The sequence below is a fragment of the Panthera tigris genome, chromosome B4 (genome assembly GCF_018350195.1).
Source record: "Panthera tigris isolate Pti1 chromosome B4, P.tigris_Pti1_mat1.1, whole genome shotgun sequence".
NCBI classification, from domain to species: Eukaryota; Metazoa; Chordata; class Mammalia; order Carnivora; family Felidae; genus Panthera; species Panthera tigris.
The window spans coordinates 104295565-104318047 of NC_056666.1; the positions used below are offsets into that span (position 1 = coordinate 104295565).

A 22483-nucleotide genomic window follows, 5' to 3' on the forward strand; every position below is an offset into this window, starting at 1 on the left:
CACAGAAGGGAGTCTCATAGGACACAGTCTCCTAAGTTGAGACCACAAAGCTGAAGACTAAAGTTAGGGCAGCAGTAGTAGGAATAGCGTAAATTAGGAAAACTTTGGAAACATTTATGTTTGGGGCGCCTGGGTGGCTCAGTTGGTTAAGCATCTGACTTCGCTCAGGTCATGGTCCCACGGTTCATGAGTTTGAGCCCCAAGTCAGGCTCTGTGCTGACAGCTCGGAGCCTGGAGCCTGCTTCGGATTCTGTGTCTCCCTCTCTCTCTGCCCCTCACCCGCTCACACTGTCTCTCTCTGTCTCTCAAACACAAATAAACATTGAAAAAAGAATTAAAAAAAAAAGAAACATTTATGTTTATTTAGAGTGGGAGATAAAGGAGCAGGAATTGTCAAGGATTATTGCCAGGTGTGTGTTTTCAGCCACTGTGTAGATGATGGCACGACTTACGTGATAGAAAACACTAAGGATAGACCAAGTTTCAGGGCAAAGTTTTGGACACATTTAATATTTTGAGATTGCTTTTTATATGAGTGACAATACTTTGGGCAAGTGTTATAAATAGATATCTAAATACATGGAAATGGAACTATTGTAGCATAATGCCATAGGATTTGTTTTTCTCTTACTTTCTTGAAAATCTGTAAGGTAGTAGCTGACATTGTTTCATATGGTTCAAGGAGGTGGAGGTCAAACGCTCTAAAGTTTTTTACCTTTCAATTATGGTTATGTAATTGTTGCTACTGCTCCAGCCATTACAGTTCAAATATGAAGATGAAAGAGTTTCTCCCAACTGTGGCAATATCCTTTATAGAACTTCCTTTCCTCATACACTACCTCTAAAAGGCTAGGAATATAACCTTCTAGCACATTGCACCTCCAAATGAAATCAAGACTCTGTGAATGGCAAAGGAGAAAATGGGTATTAGATGGGCAGTTAGCATTCCCTGCCACTGTGTGTGTGTGTGTGTGTGTGTGTGTGTGTGTGTGCACGCGCGCGCGCACGCACAGGTGCCTGTGTGTAATGTTAACACATGAATAAGGCACAGGAAAGAGGAGAGTATAAAGGAGAGTGGGGAATGTAATAGTATGTATATGAAACAGAATGTAATCACATCCATTGTTGTCATCTTCTTTTTAATAATTGTAACTCTTCTTGGTTTTAGTAGAGCAAATGGCACCCAGCCACCCAGTTTAGAGTATCTCCCATGTGACAGAGTTCAAGCCAGCAGAATGTGAGTCAAAGTAATGTGTGCAACTTATTTGAAAGGAAGCTACTTGCACCCCATTTCTTTTCACCCTTCCTATTAGCCAAGTAATAACAGTAACCTTGATATCAAAGCTGATAGCCTAATCTTGAGGATGGCAGAGAGCCTATCATCTGGGTCCCTGGATAACACATTGTATACTGCCTGCCTTCCTCTGAACTAGGACAAGAGAGAAATAGACTTCTGTTTTATTTATGGACCTATGTTCTGATATCCTTTGTGATACCCTATCTGGTTAGTACAGGCTAATCTCAGGTCTTGCTATGAGTGCTTCTCCTTTGTGTGAAACTTGTACCTTTGGACTGTAACTGTATTATGTACTATAAATGTACACAAGCCAACAATAGTAGCAACAACAGACAATAACGTATGTGATTTATGAATTAATTATGAAGGTATACAATTTATAATTGATTTCTTAGAGCTAAGAAAAAAGAATATAATAAGTGTTAAAAGAACCATTCCAGCTAGAATGTAAAGATCATTTCCTGTTAGGTGATCAGGGAAAACTTTATGAAGGTAGTAACTTTTGAGTTGAGCTTTGTAGCATAAGATTTAGATAGGCAAAAATGAGAGCGGAGCATTCCAAGCATGTGAACAAGGTGGGTTAAGTTAAGGTGCTGCAGATCACTCATTGGAAATGAATGAATTCCCTAGCTAGGTGGTAATCTGATTGATATGAAATATTGAAATGTTAAAGAGTATTGGGATTTTGGTAATGAAAACTTTTGAGCAGAACAGTAATGTGACCAAAAGCAGAATTTGTCAGACCTAGAGTTCTCAACCATGAGATTTACTGGGACCCTAACAGTGGGGAAAGGAAAATAAACCAGAAATTGTGGAACCAAGACTAGGGGAACTAACCCAGAAGTACCCACCCCAAAGAAGGTAGCCAGTTGCTTACACTGGTATTCAAAAGGCAAACTCCAGTCACACATGAGTTGGCATCTATTTTCAGAGGATCTTGTTGGAAAGTTGAGGACACGTAGTGGTAGTTTCTGACCAGGTGTAAAACTACCCATGGTGGTGAATGAATGCTAATCTTTTAATTACTGTATGTGAAGCACTCTTCTAGGTACTTAACTTTTATTGACTCCTTTATGCCTCCTAACACTCCTGTGAGGTAATAATCTTGTCATTTCCATTTTCATTATTCTTTGTAACACCCCTAAAAGGTAATACTGTTATTATCATGTCCATTTTCAGCTGAGTATACTGAATGACAGAGAGGTTAGGTAACCTGCCAAAGATCATACACTTAATAAGTAAAGGAGTTAAAATTTTAGCTCAGTCTGGCTCTAGAGTCACGCTCTTAAAGCATCAGTCAGAAATTGGGATAGAGAGATAGGATTTGGCCTTCTGGGAAGATTCTGTTAAATTTAAAAGCATTGAGGCTAAAACCTAATGTGTTAGAATTTTGGAGTAATTTCTGGTCCTTATTGGAGGACTAGAATGGAAACCAGAACCTGAGACAAAAGCTTACATATAGATCCTGTATGAATAAAATGAGGCAAATAGGGGAAGCTCAGGGTATATACAAATTCTGGTTCTTCCTAAATATAGAGGAGAGTCCAAGCATAGAACTGAAGGCTAATACTGGTCCTCACCTCTTTTTAAGAATAGCAATACTTAAATATGGAAAAGCTTGGTTAGTTTAAGTTTAGGAACTGGGCAGGGACATTGACTTTGGCAGAGATTGAGATAGTTTGGAGATTGGTAAGTCTATCCTCTCTCACACAAGGTTAAGACAGTTTCCCAATTTCTGCTTCCCTCTCTTCAGTTCTGTACCCTATAGCTTGTTCACAGTCAAATAAAGTGACCCGGTGCTATTTTGCTTCTCTGGAATATGGTAAGGATGAGGGGTCTCTGAGTGGCCCAGTACATGTGGACATACTCACCTTTTGTTTTTAGGAGCAGCACTGTCCTTAAATGTCTCTATTTTGTGTTAAGTTTCAATAAATACAGGTACTCACTATAAGATAAATGTATCTCTCACATTCTATAAACTCTCTTTTTATGTAAGTATCAGATATTTTATTTACTAGGATTAATATTTTATTAAGTTGGCATGATTGTAATAGCCACATCCTGCTTAGCTTTTGGTTTTATAGCACATAGCACATAATTAGCTTTTTCTATTTTTCTATTCATTTTCTATTTGTTTGGTCCCCATGGGCCTTGAGAGAAAGGAGATTGAGAGAGTTTCAAGATAAGTTCTACCTATAATGTAGGAAGCATGTGACTTCTCAAGAACCACATCTTGGAAAGAAAGACGACAGTGGTTAACCATACCCAGAATCTAGGCCAGAACCTGAGTTGTAAATATTTTGGGCTGTAAATAATGGCAAGTTCACCTAACAGTGGCATAAACAACAAAGTCATTAATTTCCTCCCATAAACAAAAGGAGTAGCAGTTCTGGGGTTGGTTCACAGACTCCATGACATCAGGGCACTGGGTTCACATCTCTACTTCCCTCTCAGGGCTGCCGTTGCAAGCATCATGTCTTCACGAGAAGTGGGCATGAGTTAGAGACTTTCTCCTCAAGTATTCTCCCATTTTGTCAAGGAGGGTAAAAAAAAATGTTTTTCCGGAAATTTCTCAGAATTTTTTCATGTCTTCTTGCGCAGATATGTTTCACAAGGTAACTTTCAGCTGCAGGGGAGTCTGGAAAGTGACTATTTGACTTTCTCAGGCTCTGTGGTGAGGCAGGCAAAGTAGACAGGTGTTAAGAATGATGGTTGAATAACTCACTAACTACATCTGCAAAATATTTTTTTTCTTCTCTTCCCTCACCCCTTCTTCTTTCTGCCTGTTTTCTTTCCTGCCTTATCTCTGTTGTGTACTGATTTTGAGGGTTGAGTAAAATGAGACCGCTAACTCTGTAAAAGGAGAAGGGCAATGATCTCTTCATGTGCTCTTTCGCTTTGGCACCTACCCCATTATTTAATCATAATTAAATAATGGTTTGGATTTAATCTTTTCAAGATAGGTAAGTATTTATTTCTTTGAGCAACTTTAAAACAAAAAGGTTATCTCTGAAATTTTTCTTTTAATGCCTAACATTCATCATAATATATGTAGCAAGTGCTCAATAAAAGAATAACATGAAATAAAATTAAGAAAAATCTGATTCCATACTGGTTAAAACTAAAGAAAAAACGAAGGTATTTGATGAGACATCTTGAGAAGAAATAATTATGTTGACATAAGTAGTTTGGGAATTCTCAAGGTACTGGACTGGCTTTGCCCTTCTTAGCAAAGATAAGAAACAGAAAGAGAAGGTTTACATTCCAGAGGCCACTAGAGCAAAATGATGAAAGCACACTATCCTGATGAGACAGAGGTCTTATTTAATTTTAAACCTACAAAAACTCAGATTCCTTTGTGTTCATAAATTATAATTCCCTCTTTGGTTTTCCTTGAAAAGAAAGAAAAAACCTTCTAAATGCCTACCCATTAACTATGAAGTTTTTATTTCTCTCTGAAGCATGTAATCTCTAACCACAAAGCATATGATGACCACAAAGGTTGTAAAACATGTTTGTGGAAGAAGATTATATTTGTTCTCTTGATTATAATACTGGTTTCACCTTTTTAAAACTCAGTTCCACATTAAGAAATATATTTTACATCACTACCCTGTATTATATGAATAGACTAATAGATAAACTGGTACAGAAATTTCACAAGAAAAGTGCTTATTTTTTTTCTTTTTGGTTAATTAATGTTTGTTGTTTGAAAGATACTGGATCTTACAACAGTTAATGCATGCTAATGTTTTTATTTTATTCCTTTATATTAAATTTTATAAAATATTGGTCATAATTGACTAACTTGATTTTATGACCCTCTTAATGGGTTACAGCCAGTAGTATGGTGGTAAATTTTTAATGGTTGGCTTTGCCCCTGAATGAAAGCCCCTGATATTAGTGTTTCCTGATTTCCATGGTATAAATACACTTGGCCAATTTGAAGCTACCATCCTGATGTACTGAATGTTAACTGGGAAGAAATGACACAGTCAGCTTTCTCTGGAGCCATTAGGAGCCGGCTTCATGACACCACTGGCTATAACACATAGTGTAAAATAAATATGAATTTATGTTTGTTACAAGTAAGTCAATTTGCTCATTTGAACTGCAAATCACCTAATTTGTTAAGTGTCCCAAACAATGTCTGATATATAGCAGATATTAAATTTGTATTTGTTAGAAGAATGAGTTGCTTTATTTTGACAGATATAAAAGAGTATTTGTATCTCCCCAAGTTTGTTTCTTTTTCAGTCCAATTTTTCACATAAGGACTGTAATTTCATACCTGATTATCACAGGGATTTTTTCTATTCATAAACTCAAAATTGAAGAGAAAATACTTTGCTTTATTTACATATCATGATGCCTACTACATCACGTATTCATCAGTTAAATTGTTTTCTAAGAGTTTTAGCCTAAAACCTATAAAAATAAAAACAAATTATTATTTAAAAACTATAGTTACATTTCAGACAATTCCTTGAAGAAAAGAAAGCTTAAAAAAAATAAGTTACAAATGACTGATTATATTTCATATTCTTTTCAAGGAATTTTCTTTAGTCTTTCTATAAATCATTAATATTTGATCCAGAATTTGGATATTGGGGCATAGAATTTTTTTTAGCAACTCCTTTGAATTCAAAACCAATGTGCAATTAAAATAAAGACTCTGAAATTATGAAAACAGAAGAGCTGATTCAGTAACAACTTTGGGCATTGAGAATATCAGTAAACATTTATTCAACATAGAGTATGTTAAGATCTAGAAGATACTCCAGGAACTGTGTATCCACTAACTGCCCACTCTGCTAGATACCAGGGATTTCTAGATAAAAGGCTTTAAAGAAATGTATAACTCAATGGGAAGACAGATAACAAAAGACAGCTGTAATACAGTGTGATAGCTGCTATGTTAGAGTTATAAGTTACATTGGAAGCATAGAGATGGTGACATTTAAATGTTCAGGGGAGGGGCGCCTGGGTGGCTTAGTCAGTTAAGCGTCTGACTTTGGCTCAAGTCATGGTCTTATGGTTTGTGCTTTTGATCCTTTCTCTCTCTCCCTCTCTCTCTCTCTCTCTCTCTCTCTCTCTCTGCCCTTCCCCTGCACTAGCTCTCCCTCTCTCAAAAAATAAACAAACATTTAAAAGAATTCTTCTCTCTCATTGTCTCTCTCTTTATGCCTGTATTTCTAAAAAAATAAAAAATAAAAAATAAAATAAATGCCCAGAGGAGTCTAAGAACACCACCTAGAAGAGGACATGCTTTGACTGCTTAGAGTTTTATTTCTGTCTCTGCAGTAATATAGCCTTGGATAAATCAGTGAGCCTGATTTTGGAGGTCTCTCCTGGCCCTGATAATGATTCTGTGACTTGAATGTAACTTTCTAAAATATGCCTTTTGTTTTCAACGGAACCTCACCTATATTTATCATGACATTTAGTTTTAGTTTCAGTATCCTTTTTTTCTAAATTATGCCGGATTTGCATGAACAGTTACTCTGCTTTCCTGCTTCAATTCTTCACTTGAATGATAATATGGAGTTTTTGAAAATCAGTGTAATAATGGCCGTAAGTGCTGTCTTGCCCCAAGTTTGGTTTCTAAGAAATAAAGTTACCTAATAATAATTTACAGTAAGTGCATATTTATGTTTTCATGTACTTAATTATCAATATTAACAGCTTATTAGCTTATTCAGTTATTCAGTAAGAAACCATCAGAAGCTATCTCAGCTGGAATAAGGTATTGCTCTTGTAATCTCACAAAAGATAAGGAGACTCTATTGTCAGCCTTGTAGATTCAGCTGTTTATAAGCTTTTGTTACAATATCACATTACTTCTCACTATTTCAGATGGGTTTATGTCTCAGAACAATTCTTGCCAATTAATATGGGAAAACTATAGAGATTTCTAGATGTAGTTGGCAGTCTTTACACAATTACCTCACATAGACAGCTGTATCTAATCTTCAGTCAGTTATACGTTTTCTAGAGTATTGGCTCTGATTTTTCTTTTGCTGTAGAGCATCTTCTTGTTGTCTAGAAGTAGTTAAATATGGAGTTTTCATACATTTTGCCCCTTTCTTTCTTTAGTTTGCACATCATTATTTCTCATGACTCATAAAGTTGTTTCTGAAGCTCATGGAGATTATATTTATTCAGCATAAAAAAAAGTTCTTGTGCTCATGGTAAATAAAAGAAGTCAAGAATGTGATTAAATCTAAAATAGAAAATTAATATTCTATTTGAAAGAGTAAAGAGAAATAGTTTATGTTTCAAATATTAAGTAACATGAAATCAAAACTAATAGAAATTGTTATCAGAAAGTTGACTATCAAACTAATATAAAACAGGCTTTAAAAAAACTAGTTTACATTTTGCTAGTTTTATATACAAATTTGGATTTGTATACCATACAGCACATGATCTGGAAAAATATTTTGCTATAAATAAGTATTCTCACATTTCTTTTTCCCTTGGTAAATAAATTATAAGCAAGTTGTCTAAATTTGTTTCATCATTGGTCTGGCACAATGAGCGAAATTCTCATTGGAATGAAGTCACAACATGATTCATAATGTTAGTGTAAAGACTGTCTCATTGACTTAATGTTTCAGATGTTCCATATGTATCTCAGTGTAAACTCCTTTTTCAAAATTGATAAAAGACTGGGAAAGAGTCCAACAAGAACAGCAGAGGAAACTTGTCAGTCACGGTAAGAAGCGGTATTGGGGAGCTACTATCACAGTTTTGCCAGACCAATGGAGCATTTTCTCTCAGCACCTAGACTCGGTCATTCTTATTGTCATACACAAAAATACCAGGACAGTTATGTAGTAGGAGTCATTAAGAAACAACATCTTACCACAGATATGACTATCAAAGTAATATATACATTTTAAACTAGCTGTTTATTTTCTGTTGTATGTACACTATAATTTACATATCCCCTTGAGATTACATTCCTAGCTGCACTCTTAACGAAAGGATAAATGAAATATGAGTACGTTGCTTATATAATGGAACTAGAAGTAGAGATGAGATGCATGCAGAAAGAAGGATGTTATAAATCGGGCTACACTTGGCATGGTCTAGAGAGAAATGAGAAATAATAAATGACTCTTTTGTCATTGACTAACTAACTGTGCTTTGGAATAGCCTGTGTAGAAAAAGCCCATACGTGGAATATATATCTTATTGACTTAAACTGAAGGTATGTTCTAGTGAAGGCAGAAGAAGACCAGTAGGGGCTCAATACGTATTTATGGAATATATGAATTAATTAACATGAACATATGCTTGTGCTATGATTTTCTTTAAATGTCTTGGATTCTAGGATCTTTCTCTAGTATCTCCTTTACAACTTGAATCATTTCTGATAGCCACACATAAATTCTGTCTTTTTAAGTTACCAAATTTTTATACTCCTACGTATTCTAATCATTTCAAGAGAATAGAGCAATTTTTAAGATTTACCTACCTTTTTTTTTTACGTATTTATTTTTAGAGAGAGAGAGTGCAAATGGGGAGGGAGCAGAAAGAGAGGGAGAGAGAGAATCCCAAGCAGGCCCGGTGCTGCCAGCAGGGAGCCTGATGCAGGGCTTGATCCCACAAACCATGAGATTGTGACCTAAACCAAAATGAAGAGTCAGACGCTTAAACAGCTGAGCCATCCAGGCACCCCAGTTTACCTACTTTCAAATTATCTAGCTATTTCTTTTCTAGTTGTACTGTTTTGACTTTATTCTTCAACTTACTATATTTGCTATTGTTGATGAGTATAGGTCTGATTTACATAGTCATTTATTTATATTTATATTAATATATATTTTATAATATATAAATATATATATGTAATATATATTTTATAATATATAATATGTATAAATATGTATTTTATAATATATAAATATATAATTTATAAAAATATATTAATATATTAAATATATTTATATATTCTTTTAGTTTTAATATACTCAACAACTGGTAATATATAAATGCTTCAGAAATCTGGGCAGTTTAGTGATCTGGGGGAGATTAAAAAAAGGGCTGCATGGGCAAGGAGGGGAGGCACCCCCTCCTGCGGAAAGACAAAGGGAAGAGAAAGAGTGGCTAAGGAAGTGCGGGACCATATCTGGACAGGAGAAAGACCTCGGACTGAGACTGAGAGGAATCCGATCTCTAACTTTCTTGGGACTGGGGCCAGCTCCCTGTTCGCGCACCTGGGGAGGAGGGGAGCCAGGCCTGGGTGCGGTAGTAGGTCAGAGTCTCAGTCCGCAGCTGGAGGAAGTGGTTCCCATCATGGAAGGCTGCATGCTAATACAGAACCGGCCTGCTTCCACCACCCCTGGGCTTAGGGACATAGTGGCTGGGCGGAAGGCGCAGACTGCAGGAGGAAAACGCTGCCGTTTCCCTGGAGTGCTGTGGGAAAAAACAAAGGCTGCCTGCGTCCGCCACCTGGGGGCTCACAGCAAGGGCAGCGGCTCAGTCGCAGTAGGAGAAGGTGGTCCTCCCTGAAGTGCTGTGGCACAGACAAAGCCAGCCGGGACCACGTATGGCAGCAATGACAGGCACTTCCCCAGGGCCATAGCACACAGGGAGTGGGACTTTGAATGCTAGCCAAGTGCAGGGTCAGGGGAGTTGGCGGAGCGAGAAGGACTATCCTGTTTGCGCCCACGGCACAAGGAGGACAACTCAAACTGAGTCCACTGGTCTGGCTCCGTGGAGAAGAGACTGGGGGATCACCATCTCCCCCCCTCCCCCCCTCCCCCCCCCCCCAAGACAGGGCCTCAGGGATCACTCCTGGGGCCTGTAGTGGAAGTGGGTTCAGATTACGCCAAACCACACCCCCTTGCACTGGGTAACTGTGTATCCACAGAGCGGCACAGACCCTGTGGACAGCTACTACCTACAAGTGCTGCAGCATTGCCTGGATTAACACTAGGTCAATTCTGGATACATAGATATATTCTCCTTCCCACCCCCCATTTCTCCTCCTTATCTCTTCCCTCCCCTAGGCTGGTTACTCCGGTCATTGGTCTGTCTAAACAGACATATTTAATCCATTATCTTGATACATTTTCTACACCTCCTTCTTTACACTCCTCTCTCTCTCTCTCTGAAATAATCAAGCCATATAGTTTCTCTGTCTGGGTAGCTTTATCTTTGTTTCATTTTCCCCACCTCCTTTATTTTCCTTTCTCTCTCTCTGGATTAAGCCTTTTAGTCTACCTGCCTAATCAATGTTTATTTCTTCCTCTCCCCCCCCCACTCCTGTCATTTCTCTCTTTGTATGTGCTCTTCCATCAGCACCGCCTCCACCCTCTTCTTTACTTGTAGTCAGTGTTTTTGGGTTTTTTGTTTTTAGTCTTTAGGTTTTTGTTTTTGTTTGTTTGTGTGTTTGCGTGTTTTTGTCTCCCCTTTGTTTTCCTTTACAGGGCTACTCCAAGGAACAAATCAAAGTACATCTGGTGGAGGATCCAAAATATTACTACGAGTAGGGTAATAAAATAACCAAAGTCACAACAGAGAGCAAGTAACAGTCCCGGAAAAAACACTTCCTGAAGGGCCAGGCCCTGGACAGTGTATGACCCTCCTTTAATAAAGCAGTGCTCGCAGGTGCAGAGCATACAACAAGCTTTTAAAATGCATTAGGGACAGAAAACTAGCCAAATTGATGAAACAGAAGATTTCTTCTCAAAAGAAATTCCAGGAGTAGCAACAGCTAACGACTTGATGCAAACCAATTTAAGCAATATAACAGAACAAGAATTTAGAAGAATAGTCATAAAATTAATCGCTGGGCTTCAAAAAAGCATAGAGGACAGCAGAGAATCTATTGCTACAGAGATCAAGGGACTAAAAAATAGTCATGATGAATTAAAAATGCTATAAATGAGGTGGAAAATAAAATGGAGGCGGCTACAGCACAGAGTGAAGAGGCAGAAGAGAGAATATGTGAATTAGAAGATAAAATTATGGAAAAAGAGGAAGCTGAGAAAAAGATTAAAAAATCCAGGAGTGTGAGGGAAGAATTAAAGAGATAAGTGTTGCAATCAGATGGAACAATATCTGTATCATAGGAATTCCAGAAGAAGAAGAGAGAGAGAAGGACTGAAGGTATACTTGAACTTCCCTGATCTGGGGAAGGAAACAGGCATTGAAATCCAAGAGGCACAGAGAACTCCCTTCAGGCATAACTTGAATCAATCTCCTGCACAACATATCATAGCAAAAGTGGCAAAATATAAGGATAAAGAGAGAATTCTGAAAGCAGCTAGGGATAAGCGGGCCTTAACATACAAAGGTAGACACATAAGGGTAGTAGCAGACCTATCTACTGAACTTGGCAGGCCAGAAAGGAATGGCAGGAAATCTTCAATGTGAGGAACAGAAAAAATATGCAGCCAAGAATCCTTTACCCAGCAAGTCTGTCATTCAGAATAGAAGGTTTTCCCAAACAAACAAAAACTGAAGGAATTCATCACCACTAAACAAGCCCTACAAAAGATCCTAAAGGAGATTCTGTGAGTGAAATGTTGCAAGGACCACAAAGTACCAGAGATACCACTACAAGCATGAAACCTACAGATATCACAATGACTCTAAACTCATATCTTTCAATAATAACACTGAATGTAAATGGACTAAATGCTCCAACAAAAAGACATAGGGTATCAGAATGGATTAAGAAAAAAAAAAAAAGACCCCTCTATCTGCTGTCTATAAGAGACTCATTTTAGACCTGAGAACACCTTCAGATTGAAAGTGAGGGGATGGAGAACCATCTATCATACTACTAGAAGTCAAAAGAAGCTGGAGTAGCCATACTTATATCTGACAAACTAGACTTGAAATTAAAGGTTGTAACAATAGATGAAGAAGGGCATTATATGATAATCACAGGGTCTATCAATCAGGAAGAGCTAACAATTATAAATGTCTATGCACCGAATACAGGAGCCCCAAATATATAAAACAATTCCTCACAAACATAAGCAACCTTATTGATAAGAATGTGATAATTGCAGGAGACTTTAATACTCCACTTACAGTAATGAATAGATTATCTAGACAGAATAAATAAAGAAACAAGGGTCCTGAGTGATATGTTGGATCAGATGGACTTGACAGATATATTTAGAACTCTGCATCCCAAAGCGACAGAATATACTTTCTTCTCAAGTGCACATGGAACATTCTTCAAAATAAATCGCATACTGGGTCACAAAACAGCCCTTCATAAGTATAAAAGAATTGCAATCATACCATGCACACTTTCAGACCACAATGCTATGAAACTTGAAATCAACCACAGGAAAGTCTGGGAAACCTCCAAAAGCATGGAGGTTAAAGAACACCCTACTAAAGAAAGAATGGGTCAACCAGGCAATTAGAGAAGAAATATATGGAAATATATTTGGGAAAATATATGGAAACAAATGAAAATGAAAATACAACAATCCAAATGCTTTGGGATGCAGCAAAGGCAGTCCTGAGAGGAAAATACATTGCAATTCAGGCCTGTCTCAAGAAACAAGAAAAATCCCAAATACAAAATCTAACAGCACACCTAAAGGAACTAGAAGCAGAACAGCAAAGACACCCCAACCCAGCAGAAGAAGAGAAATAATAAAGATAACAGCAGAAATAAACAATATAGAATCAAAAAAACAGTAGAACAGATCAATGAAACCAAGAGTGGGTTTTTTGAAAAAATAAACAAAATTGATAAACCACTAGCCAGGCTTCTCAAAAAGAAAGGGGAGATCACCCAAATAGATAAAATCATGAATGAAAATGGAATTATTACAACTAATCCCTCAGAAATACAAGCAATTATCAGGGAATACTATGAAAAATCATATGCCAACAAACTGGACAACCTGGAAGAAATGGACAAATTCCTAAACACCCACACACCTTCCAGAACTCAAGCAGAAAGAAATAGAAAATTTGAACAGACCCATAACCAGTGAAGAAAGTGAATCAGTTATCAAAAATCTCCCAACAAGTAAGAGTCCTGGACCAGATGGCTTCCCAGGGGAATTCTACCAGACATTTAAAGCAGAGATAATACCTATCCTTCTCAAGCTGTTCCAAAAAATAGAAAGGGAAGGAAAACTTCCAGACTCATTCTGGGAAGCGAGCATTACTTTGATTCACAAACCAGACAGAGACCCAGCAAAAAAAGAACTACAGGCCAATATCCCTGATGAATATGGATGCAAAAATTCTCAACAAGTACTAGCAAATTGAATTCAACAGCATATAAAAAGAATTATTCACCATGATCAAGTGGGATTCATTCCTGGGCTGCAGGGCTGGTTCAGTATTCACAAATCAATCAACATGGTACATCACATTAATAAAAGAAAAGATAAGCACCATATGATCCTGTCAATTGATGCAGAAAAAGCATTCGACAAAATTCAGCATCCTTTCTTAATAAAAACCCTCGAGTAAGTTGGTATAGAAGAAACATACTTAAACATCATAAAAGCCACTTATGAAAAGCCCACAGCTAATATCACCCTCAAAACTGACAGCTTTCCCCCTGAGATCAGGAGCATGACAGGGATGTCCACTCTCACTGCTGTTGTTTAACATAATGTTGGAAGTGCTAGCATCAGCAATCAGACAACAAAAGGAAATCAAAGGCATCAAAATTGGCAAAGATGAAGTCAAGCTTTCACTTTTTGCAGATGACATGATACTATACATGGAAAACCCGATATACTCCACCAAAAGTCTGCTAGAACTGATACATGAATTCAGCAAAGTCGCAGGATACAAAATTAATGTACAGAAATCAGTTGCATTCTTATACACTAATAATGAAGCAACAGAAAGACAAATGAAGAAACTGATCCCATTCACAGTTGCACCAAGAATTATAAAATACCTAGGAATAAACCTAACCAAAGATGTAAAAGATCTTTATGCTGAAAACTATAGAAAGCTTATGAAGGAAATTGAAGAAGATACAAAGAAATGGAAAAATATTCCGTGCTCATGAATTGGAAGAATAAATATTGTTAAAATGTCAATGCTACCCAAGGCTATCTACACATTCAATGCAATCCCAATCAAAATTGCACCAGCATTCTTCTTGAAGCTAGAAAAGCAATCCTAAAATTTGTATGGTAGCCAAAGTAATATTGAAGAAGAAAACCAAACCGGGAGGCATCACAATCCCAGACTTTAACCTCTACTACAAAGCTGTAATCATCAAGACAGCATGGTAGTGTCACAAAAACAGACACATAGAATAGAGACTCCAGAATTGGACCCACAAATGTATGGCCAACTAATCTTTGACAAAGCAGGAAAGAATATCTGATGGAAAAAAGATGGTCTCTTTAACAAATGGTGCTGGGAGAACTGGACAGCAACATGCAGAATACACCATTCACAAAGTTAAACCCAAAATGGATGAAGGACCTGAATGTAAGACAGGAAACTATCAAAACGCTAGAGGAGAAAGCAGAAAAAAACCTCTCTGACCTCAGCCACAGCAATTTTTTACTTGACACATCTCCAAAGGCAAGGGAATTAAAAGCAAAAATGAACTATTGTGACCTCATCAATATAAAAAGCTTCTGCACTGCAAAGGAAACAATCAACAAAACTAAAAGGCAACCGATGGAATGGGAAAATATATTTGCAACTGACGTATTGGATAAAGGGCTAGTATCCAAAATCTGTAAAGAACTCACCAAACTCCACACCCAAAAAACAAATAATCTGGTGAAGAACTGGGCAGAGGACATGAATAGACACTTTTCTAAAGAAGACATTCAGATGGCCAACAGGCACATGAAAAGATCTGCTCAACGTCACTCCTCATCAGGGAAATACAAATCAAAACCACACTGAGATACCACCTCTTGCCGGTCAGAGTGGCTAAAATGAACAAACCGGGAGACTATAGATGCTGGAGAGGATGTGGAGAAACGGGAACCCTCTTGCACTGTTGGTCGGGAATGCAAACTGGTGCAGCCACTCTGGAAAACAGTGTGGAGGTTCCTCAAAAAATTAAAAATAGATCTACCCTATGACCCAGCAATAGCACTGCTAGGAATTTACCCAGGGAATACAGGAGTGCTGATGCATAGGGGCACTTGTACCCCAATGTTTATAGCAGCACTTTCAACAATAGCCAAATTATGGAAAGAGCCTAAATGTCCATCAACTGATGAATGGATAAAGAACATGTGGTTTATATATACAATGGAATACTACTTGGTAATGAGAAAGAATGAAATATGGCCTTTTGTAGCAACGTGGATGGAACTGGAGAGTGTTATGCTAAGTGAAATAAGTCAGGCAGAGAAAGACAGATACCATATGTTTTCACTCATATGTGGATTCTGAGCAACTCAACAGAAGACCAGGGGGGAGGGGGTGGGGTGGGGGAAAGCTACAGAGAGGGAAGGAGGCAAACCATAAGAGACTCTTGAATACTGAGAACAAACTGAGGGTTGATGGGGGGTGGGGAGGAAGGGAAAGAGGGTGATGGTCATTGAGGAGGGCACCTGTTGGGATGAGCGCTGGGTGTTGTACGGAAACCAATTTAACAACAAATTTGATTTAAAAAAATAGAGAAAGAACATCTACAAAAAAAAAAAAAAGGAAATCTGGGCAGTTTAATATAATTTTAATATGTCTTTTATCTTTAGGTAATATTTTGAATACCATATTCACTTAACCTCATTTAAAAGTTGAAATGAAAATCAAGAAATTTTCATAGAATTGTCCTATAGCCTCTATGCTAATTTCAACCTATAAAACTCTGTTAGAAATAAGTTCCTAAATTTTTACAACTAAAATCCAAACATTATCTTTACTTGAGAGTGTATCAGTCTCACATGGCAAGTCTTCAGATTCCCTTGAAGAATACTTTTAAGGAAGCCTAAGAAGTCTTAGTCCGTCCTTGAAGAGAATGACATGGAACAGAAACTAAATTTAAAAACAGATAAAAGGGCTGGTAAATGATGTGTAGTTGACCTATGTTAAAGTAACAATATTTTGTGAAAAACATTAAAATACCTATCAACCTATATTTTATCTTTATTATAAACATTATAAAAATGATATAGATGCATGTCACACAAAAAATAAGCTTAATAATTGAACTGAATGCATTCAAAATATTAAGCAACATTTTTTATATATTTACCTTTTAGCATCAGTAGTACATAAATATATTATCATTATAAAAAAAATTCTAAAAGTATACAAATATGTAGTAAAAAGTGAAAGTCTTTGTTCTGTGTCACTACCCACAATGATAATCCCTTCTCATGCTTCTGTATTTGTATATGGGCAGATACATATACATATGTACAAATATCTTGGGTTTTTTTGAGGAAAGGAATCATTTGAATGTAATCATTCATCCATTCATCTATCCATTCTCTCAACAAATATTTATTGTGTGTCTATAGTGTGCCATGTACTTTTCTGGAAGCTACAGAGATTGAAGGGGAAAAAAGGCTCCTGCTTGCATGTCATTTAATATATATATATTGTATATCAGATGGTGATAAGTGCTATTAAGAAAATTAAAGCAAAGTGAGTAAGAGTGGGATGAGGAGGGATGGTATTTTATATAGAGTAGCCAGGGAAGGCTTTTTTAAGATAACATGTATGTAGACAGTTGAAAGATGATGGAGGAAACCATGCGGTTATCTTGGAGGATGAGTGTTCCAGGCAGAGGGAACAGCAGGTAAAAAGCCCAAGGCAGGAGCTTGCTTGCTACTTCAAGGAACACCAAAAGGACCAATACGACTGAAACATAGTTAAAGGCCAAAGCACAGAGATCATTTAGGAAGCTATAATTCAGGTGAGCAATAAACTAGGTGAGAGATAATGGTGGTTTAGGTTAGAGGGGAAGATTAGGAAGAAATTATTAAATTTTGGATATAGTTTTAAAGTATTGTCAGCATAATTATTGACAGTGGAGGTGTGGAAAAGAATGGAAAAAAAGGGCATACCTCAAAAGTATTTGAACTGAAACAGTGGAAAGGTGGAGTTGTCATTTAGTGAACTGGATATGACTGCAGAAAGAGTAAAATTGAGAGGGAAGTTGTTTGGGATAGGTTGAGTTTGACATGCCTCTTAGAAATTCAAGTGCAGAAGTTGCGTTATGAATTGGATAGATAATTCTGGATTCCTGAGGACAAATATGGGTCAAATGTAAAAAATTTGCAAGTTATTAACATATAGATAGTCTGAATGAGATCACTTAGGGAATAGAAATGATGAAGAAGTACAGAGACTGAACCCGAGCACATTCCAGAGGAGGTTGGGAAGATAAGAAAGATGAGCAAGAAGGTGTGATTAAAAAAAAGAAGAAGAAGAACAATATAGTTTTGCCCTTTTACTTAGCAACATATCTTGGAGCCCTTTTCATACATTTGTTTTACACACTACAAAGTATTCCATGGAATGGACATATCATATTCTCCTTAGCTTCTCCTGTATTGGTTAACATTTGTTTTATAATTTTCTCCTCTTTTATAGTTATAGTTTTTGTTTTACCTAGTTCCATAATCTATCTGGGTTTATTTTGTATGTATGATTCAAGAAATGTCTGTAATCTTATAGTTTTCTAAATGCTATTTATTGAATAATCCATGCTTTGCCACACTGATATAAAATGACACCTTTATCGTATAATGTATTTATGAGTTCTCTTCTACTCCCTTCATCGGTTGATTCGTCTGATAATACTATTCTTCCTTAATTAATATAGTTTATTGGAACCTTTGAAATCTGGTAGAGGAAGTCCCCCAAAGTTCTCATTTTTTTCAGAGTTTTCTTAGCTAACCTCATGCATTTTCTCTTTCAAAAGGGTTTGACTTTATGTATTTTTAAAAGTGACAATTTTACTTAATTGCTCTCTCAACGAAAAGACATACAAATACAATTTTACTCGTTTTAGAGACCAAGTACAGGATTACTGAATGAGTTTCACAAAAGAAGAGATTTTAGTTAAGCAAGGATTGATGACAGCAGTCCATCCATTGTCTGGAGTTGTCAATTACAGATGGCATGGCAGTGCACACTCCGTGAACAATACCAACTAGGAAAGTCAAACAATAGGCATCTTTGTTTCATATTTTACTAGAGCTCTTTGTCATATTTGTAGTATGGATGCAAAAAAAACATAGGAAGGAGATAGTTAATATTAAAAGTACATATGAAATATTAGCAATTTGGAGCCACTTCAATGTTTGGAGAAGAAATATTTTATTTATCCAAACAGCTTGCTCAAGGAGAATCAAAATGCTGATCACATCAAACATTTAATAAGGCTTAAGTAGAAAAATTTACTTAAGTCTTTCATTTAGGATTAAAGTATGCGTAGTTTATAATGCAAATTTATATGGAAAGTTGCAAAATGTTTTGTGCTTAGAAAAAATGATTTTAAAATTAGTTCATTTTCTTTATAATATATGGGCATAATAAACTTTGCTGACCAAATTCAAAGTAAAAGCTGATTTAGATGATTCATGTATTGAATGGGTTTTAAATTAGATTGTTAGGATCCATGAAAAAATCTGTTGGGATTTTAATTGTCGTGCATTGAATTTAAAGATCATTATGGAGAGAATTGTTGTCTTTAGGATGTCAATTTCTCCTCTCTGGTGTGTAAATTGTATCTTCATTTATATGTTGTTGTTTCAGGTAGTCATGTTAATCTTGCCCAGTTTTAGTTTGGTTTACTCCAGGATTTTGTAATTTTTTTTCATTCATATAAGAAATACTTATTGGGTGTCTATCACATGCTAGTCACTATCCTAAGTACTAGGGATACAAGATTGAACAAAACAAAGCCCCCACCCTTATCAAGCTTATATTCTAATAAGGCATCAGGCAATTGGAAAACAAATAAGTAGAAATGTAATGTCAGGTTATGAACAGTAAAAGAAACTACACAAGAGAGAGGAGGGTGAGGTATATGGTGATCAAACCACAATTTTTCAAAAATCACTTACCTTATGTATTCTCCCCCCCCCCCCCCCCCCCCCCACCCAGTCACTTCATTTTACTACTTCGCATTTTCAGTAAATACATCCAGGTGCAAACAAGGCTTATTTCACATTAGTATATTAACTGGTTGTTTTGTCAAGTAAACGCAATTCTCTTTAAATAACCATCTCCTCACTTCACGGCCAGTCCAGAAGCAAATGAGAGCAAATTTTAGTGCCTCTAGGGGGTATATCACCAATTAGGCATGAAACTTAAAGGGAAGAGGTCAGGGTGAGGGGCTGGTAAGAGGCCATGGTCAGCACACAGGCTCAGGCCAGGCCCCAGGGGTCAGGAGCCTTTGTTCCAGCCCATCCAGCAGTCCTCAGATGTCATAGTGGGATGAACATTCATTCTCCAGTTCCAGTCTGGGAAGTTCCTTCTAGAGGGAAAAGCAAGAAGGCAAAGAGAAACAAATGCCAAAAGCACTAGGAGGGAAGCAGTGGGCTCCCTCCCTGTTGCTGCGGCCTGGCATTGATGGCACCCACCGCCTGGAAGCTCGTGTTAAAGTTCCAAAAGTCACAATGCAGTGGCAACAAATGACCAAGGACAGGTCAGGGAGGGGAAGGTGAGTGTGACGGGCTGGAGGCAGGCTGGGATAGGAATGAGGGCTGACAGTCCACTGAAAAGGTGGCCTTTCACGGTTAGGCACAGACCAGAGTGGAGGGAACGTGAAGGGGGCCTGGCAGAGGCCCTCAGGAAGACATACGAGGTTGATCTGAGGGAGCTCACAAGGCTGAATATAACGTAGATTCTCAAATGAGGGAGCTGTACTGAGTAGACAAGGTGGCCAGAAAGTCCCTCTGTGAGTAGAAGCTACCAGAGCAAGACAGGAACGAGATGGTCACCCATGCTCCTGAGGAGAGCACCAGGGATGGTGAGAGGGAAGTGCATCCAAGCAGCGCCGTGGGCTCTGGGCTAGCCTGAGAAGCTGGGAGGCATGGCTCCCGAGTCAAGGGGCCCCCTTTCCCTCAACACCAGTCCCTAGGAAGTGGTTTATAATCAGACGTGGAGGAAGAACAAGGCCCTTCCATCACCTCTCAGTCCCAAGGGGAAGGAAGGGTAGGGAAGAGTGAGCAGGGGTGGGAGGCAGGAGCAGGGAGGGTATGCTGGTTCTTCTTCCATGGGGAGACGGGTAGTAGGAAGGTGGCCGAAGCTGGTTCGTGGGAGTGTAGACATCATGTGGGTTACCCAGATTGTAATAGTCTCTGGCAGCCGCTTCTGCAGCTTTACCTTCAGCTCCAGGAGTGGAGGGGACTTCAGGGCTGCTGACTGGAGGTTCCATGGGCCTAGGATGGGGCACATAACCCATGACCCCATCCATCATGGGAGGTCCTGGAACCTCAAGTGGGGGCAGTGGATACATTCCATTGACAGGGGAAAGACCTAGGTCCCACTGAGCATGTAAGGAATACCCATAGACTCTATTTTGGGGGCTTCACCTTGGGAGGCTTGAGATGCCACTTGCAGTACCTGTTGTCCAAACATGATGGCACTCCCTACCATAAAGGTCAACTTGTATGTCTCAGAGCCTTCCCAGCCACCTCCTGCTCCAGCCTTCACTGTCCTCTTGATGTAGTTTGCACCAAACACAGGCTGCTTGATCTCACAGTCCTTCATCAGATAAAACAGCACCATGAAGGACTTCTTGGTCTCTTTGAAGACCACAGGCACCTTCTTCATGTCTTTGAACGTAAGTTCCACACAGTATTAAAACATTAGGATGCTCTCAGTGTTGTTGACGATCATTCTGCCACCCTGCGAGTGATTCTTGTTGAGTACCATAGTCTCTTGGGAAAGGCCCGTATGTTTTTTTCTATCCTACCCCCCAACCTTTTATGTATTTCAGTAATGGTTATTGTGATTTTAAATAAGATTCTAAAACCCTCTATTTAGGGAGGTGTAATGTAAATTAAGATTATTAACTTTGGTGACAAAAATTTATATATTTAAAAGCATAACACCTGTTTCTTTTTCCCAGATAAAATCATTCCACTCAAATTTCATTTAGGTTTAAAGAAACTTAAAAAGAATATCTCTTTTTCCAAAATATAATGAGGGCATGTATATAATACTGGTTCATCTATCTAATTGTTTTTACTCAATTCAACAAAGTTCTGTAGGAGACACTAGATGATGTCAGATAAGTGAGACACTCTCTTTTCCCTTAGGGAAGCTGGTGATCTAGTGAGGAATTAAGAAGCAATTACAAAGAACTTTCATGCATATCTGAGAGTGATATATTCCTGGCCCATAGACCTTAATCAACTATGACTGTGAATTATTTTAAAAAATGGATGAAAGAAGTGATAAATGATGGATGTATAAACCAAATACTGTTAAGACTAGAAGAGAGAATAATTTTTCATAACTAAGGGATAAGAGAAAGATTTTTAAAAGAGGCAATGTTTGGTCTTCATTTAGAAAAATGACTGAGATAGGAAAGGACATTTTGAGAACTTTTGGAGAAGAAACATAGAGGCAGAAACTGTGGCTTTTTCTGAGTGAAATAAGTCCATGTAGATGTGTATCTGAGAGTGAGTTGAAGGTGATGGTATTAGAAACTGAAAATATGGTCAAAAGCAAATTAGGACCAGATATTGAGAGCCAGGAATGCTGTTCTGAGGTGTCAGAATATTATTCAGTGGGAAACAAAATACATTTTGTTCCATAAAAATATCTCTTGTGTAGTGGTTTAATGCAAAGGAGTTGCATATACTCATCTACATTTCTGAAAGGTAGTGATTTGGGGATGTAGAGAGGATAGATTGACATGGAGCTAGATCAGGGACAGGGAGACTATTTAGGAAATAGTTATAAAAGTTCAGATCAAGAATACATTGGATACGGGGGTGGCTGGGTGGCTCAATCATTTGAGCATCCAGCTCTTGATTTCAGCTCAGGTTGTGATCCCAAGGTCATGAGATCAAGCCCTGTGTCAGAATGGAGACTGCTTAAGATTCTGTCTCCCTCTGCCCCCTCCCTCACTCATGCGCTCTCTCTCTCTCTCTCTCTCTCTCTCTCTCTCTCTCTCAAATGAAAAAAAAAGAATACATTGGATGAGAATAGAAGGAGGAGAATAAATAATAAACAATCTAAGTAAGTAAATTAAATACAGGTTCAGGAGAAACTTCATTAAAAGGTGAG

The 22483-nt window shown here is 37.8% G+C and overlaps 1 protein-coding gene and 1 pseudogene across 8 annotated transcripts in view; one reads left to right on the forward strand and one right to left on the reverse strand.

The window, feature by feature from the left end:
* Positions 1–22483, forward strand: part of METTL25 (methyltransferase like 25) — a 154857-nt gene that overhangs the window by 51617 nt on the left and 80757 nt on the right. The gene's annotated exons all lie outside the window — the stretch shown is intronic.
* On the reverse strand, positions 20370–21121 carry LOC102972754 (annotated as a pseudogene).